The sequence below is a fragment of the Pinus tabuliformis genome, chromosome 1_2 (assembly GCF_031772625.1).
Source record: "Pinus tabuliformis cultivar Carrire ecotype Pingquan chromosome 1_2, CPIR1, whole genome shotgun sequence".
NCBI lineage: Eukaryota > Viridiplantae > Streptophyta > Pinopsida > Pinales > Pinaceae > Pinus > Pinus tabuliformis.
This window is the reverse complement of record NC_142298.1, coordinates 474,713,849-474,718,177: the sequence shown is the minus strand read 5'-3', so window position 1 is coordinate 474,718,177 and position 4,329 is coordinate 474,713,849.

The window sequence follows — 4,329 nt, the reverse complement described above, 5'->3', positions numbered from 1 at the left end:
TGTTAGCTGAATCCAACTGCAAAGTATTGGGGATAAATCTGGTTTCTGTAATTTCATCTGGGGAGAATCCATAAGAACATTCCTCAACTTCATCTGGGGAGAATCCACAAGAACTTTCCTTAATTTCATCTGGGTATAATCCACAAGAACATTCCTTAATTTCATAAGGGGAGAATCCACAAGAACCTCCTCATCTTATAGAAGGGGAGAACCCACAAGAACCTCCTTCTTCAGATCAATCCATTCTTGTTCACATTGATCAGAAATATCTACTCTCTAATTGGTACTCTGATATTGTGCAGTTTCTTAGGGAATTTCAAAGTCCAACTAATCTTAAATTGAAGCAGTGCAAAGCCATGAAGCTTAAAGAAGTAAAATATTGCATTATCAATGTTAATATATACTGGAAAGACCCTCTTAATATCTTTCTTCTTTGTTTAACTGAAAATGGAATAGAGGGAAATATAGATCAGTTCCATGCAAGATTTTGTGGTGGACACTATGCCTAGAGAGCAACAACCTAAAAAAATTTAAAAGCAGGTTTCTACTATCCCACACTTTTTAAAGAAGTTAGAGCAAGAGTAAGAGGTTGCATACCATGCCAATTATTTGTAGGGAAATAAAAACTGTCAGCACTTCCTTTCGTTCTAGTATTGGTTCATGCTCCTTTTATACAATGGAAATTGGAATTTATAGGGGAAATTCATCCAAAATCAAGTAATCAACACAAATGGATTTTAACTGCTACAAACTATTTTATCAAATGGGTAGAAGCCATACCTGTTAAAAATACAACTGATACTGTTGTGATTAAATTACTTGAAGAAAGCATCCTATCAATATTTGGATGTCCTCAATAGATTGTTATAGATAATGCAACAGCTTTCAACAGTGTTAAAATGATTGAGTTCTGTCAAAGGTATTCAATCCTATTACATCATTCTACACCATACTATCCACGGGGTAATGGGCTAGCAGAGTCCTCAAACGAGAGTTTAGTTAAGGTGATTAAGAAGACTCTTGAAGACCATAAAAAGAGTTGGGACAACCACCTAATCCATGCAATTTGGGAAAACAGAGTTTCTCCTCAGAGGTTAACACACAAGTCTCCTTTCCAATTAGTTTATGGCAAGGAAGTAGTTTTTCATACTCATTTAGCTTTACATGTTATCAGATTCCTTCAGGAATCCTATGAAGAAAAGAATGATTTCTCAAGAAGGATTAATCAAATTATTTAGTTGAATGAAGACACGGACGAAATTCAGTACAAACTAAGGAAATACCAAAATAAGATGAAAGAATTGTTTGGCAGAAAGGTGACTTAGTTCTTAGATGGGATACAAAGAGAGAAGATAAAGAAAAGCATGCAAAATTTGAAAATCTCTGGTTTGGTCCATTTAACATTGCAGAAGTCAAAGTGAATAATACATTCATCCTACAAAATTTGGAAGGAGAGTATTCCTCATTGTCAGACAATGGGAAATACTTGAAACATTACATTCAATATTAATTTTTCATCCCTTCATTCATCATCTATAAATATCCGGAGAGTTCATTTTATTTTTGAAAAATTTGCAAGTGAGTATCTGTTACACAAAGACTCCATAGCCCGAGGAGAAGGCACTTGGACCTACTTGTTCTCTTCATCCCACAGGGGGAAGCAGTCCCCAACTAGAGCCAATGTTGTAACATAATTTGGTTTTCATAAGTTAGTATATTAGTCAAAAATAATTTTGAAATTTTAGGTTAGGATATGGATGCAAAAGAAAGAAAGGTTAAAATGTTAGGCCAATTTAATGTTTTATAGGCATCCATATCAATAAAATGATAGGTGTTATATTCCCTTAACAAAGAAGGCAAAATACAAATAAAATGTGAGGGAAGAAAAAAGAAAAGAAATGATTCATTTTATATTTTTATAAATGCAAAGGCTGCTAGTCAAATGTGCCACATTAGAAAATGTCAAATTATGTTAGTATATAATTAGTTCCTTAATCAGGATTTTCTTTTTTTATTATAAATAGTGGCATTTCAATTATATTGTAATGTGCAAGTTTGATTTGACCCGAGAATAAAAGAAAAAAGGTATTGTTGCATTCAATTAACAAATGCACATGATCTGACAGATGGCCTACTCCCCACCCAGATCAACGGTGGGGAGAGATTTTGCACCCCTGTTGACTGTTTCACACTAACAAAATGGGGGGGTCCGCAAAGTGGTTTCATGGCAGACTCCCCGACCTTACGTGTCACCCTCAAATCTCTCTACACCCTCCCCCCCACCCCCCCCCCCCCCCCCCCCACCACAAAGCACTCATGGTTTTCTCCACCAATGGCTCTTTCACCCCACTAAAAAGTCATTATCCCTCCATTAATATCGGCTTAACACCTCACCTATCCATTGATTATTCCTCTCGTCCGTTACCTCTTTACATTCTTGTCCCCCCATTCATCATACCATTGTATCCATCCATTGCAGTCCCAATCCCTTGCATTTAAAGTTGCTACGGTTATCAATAAAACCGTTACTCCTTCCCACACCTTATAAATAAAACAAAACTACCCCTTTTGTCATTTTCTTCTAATTATTCTCAAATTGTTTGCAGGTTTTTAGTGTTGCAGAACTTCTTTCCTTTTTCTTAGTTATCATTTATAATCATTTTGTTTCCTATCTGATACCATGGCCCCAAAATAAAAATCTAAGAAGTAGACCACAAAGGAGAGTTCTGTTACCTTGACCCTGCCTGACATTGACCATATCCTAATTGTCAACTCATTGTTAAAAGTTGTAGAAGCCAAGTGTGAGTTTGATTTTCATGAACTACACTTGTGGCTTAAGCATAATTATTTGGACTAGCAAGATCAAATTAGGTTTTGGGATTCCCTATTTCCTTTTTATAGTTTCCCAAAGACACATGAATTCCCTGGGCTTATTACTTGGTGTCAAGCCAAGTATGACCTTGTGAAAAGGGCAGTCATAGCTCATAATGAAGACATTCAGACAACTATCTCTGCTCAAACTATAAATGAAATGCTCTTAGTTCCTCAAATTGAATCCTTGACTCAATTCTCACCAGCAACAGTTGTGGATCTGTACCATAAGTTAACTTTCCCATAGAGAGCCCAAATATTCGAAATATTTTTTCTTGAGGATGCAAAATTGCCAAAAATAAATCCACCTTATTCATATGCCATGTTTCATGAAGCCTCTAGACATTGCATTTCCCTTGTTTCCTATCTATTAGGATACCTTGATGACCAATCTATTGATGAGGTAATCCTTGGTTTCCTATCCATTTTCAATAAAGACCAACAACCAGCTTTCATGTATAATTATAGCCAATTCTTGGCTGACAATATACGTGATCAATTCATGAACTTCACTGTGCAGGGAGTGTTCAATTAGAGATCTGTAATTGTTCACATGCTTATTTTTCAACAAGGAGATCAGTTACCAATTAAACTCAACAAACAAGATGAAAAATCAGTGAATCAATCAGTGATTCAATGGACAGAAATGGTCAGGGAAGCTTCTAGCACCTCATCATTTGTAGAATTTGTGGATGCATTCATACATCCAGTGGTACAACTCCTTAATATTCAGAAATATCCCATAATTGGGAATGAGGTTAAAAGGATCATACGCCTAAGTGAACAAACCAAGATTGGTGACTGGTATTTATAACAGAACTACACTGAAATAAGAGTATATGTAGGTTGTGAGATTGCACCATACCAGCTGCCTAAATATGTTCCTTTGAGAAAATTTTCTCTAGAATATATCAGGCAGATGATTCACATGGATGAACTACATTTTGTATCAGGTAAAAGAAAGTCTCAGTTCAAGCTCGAAGCACAAATTGGGTCATTTATTTGCAACACCAGATCAGCTGGTATTAGGGTAGATGCATTATTGAACAAGATGAATTTCCAGCCAAGTTTCACTTGGCCCTATGATCCTTTTGGCATCATTTCTTCCTTAAGGGTTAGTTTCAAAATGACTCCGTACAACCATACTCCAAGGCCAGAAATTGAGAAATTTATGAATCAAGAAACATGGGTTGATGGGACCCTTCAAGAAGCAGATGAGAAGGTTGTGTCTACTATTGGAATTATGATGCATGTGTTGTAGTTTATGGAAATCAAATTGTAGCAGAACAACTCACTTGTATATGGTAAGTATATGAATCTACATAACTAGATGAATCTACAGGAGAGATATCATATGTGACACAATGCTCGCAGTTTTTCTTACAGAAATGACAAAATGCAGGGCAGTTCAAAGGAATCATTTTAGAAGTTATATGGCAAATCTCAGTGTAATAGGTC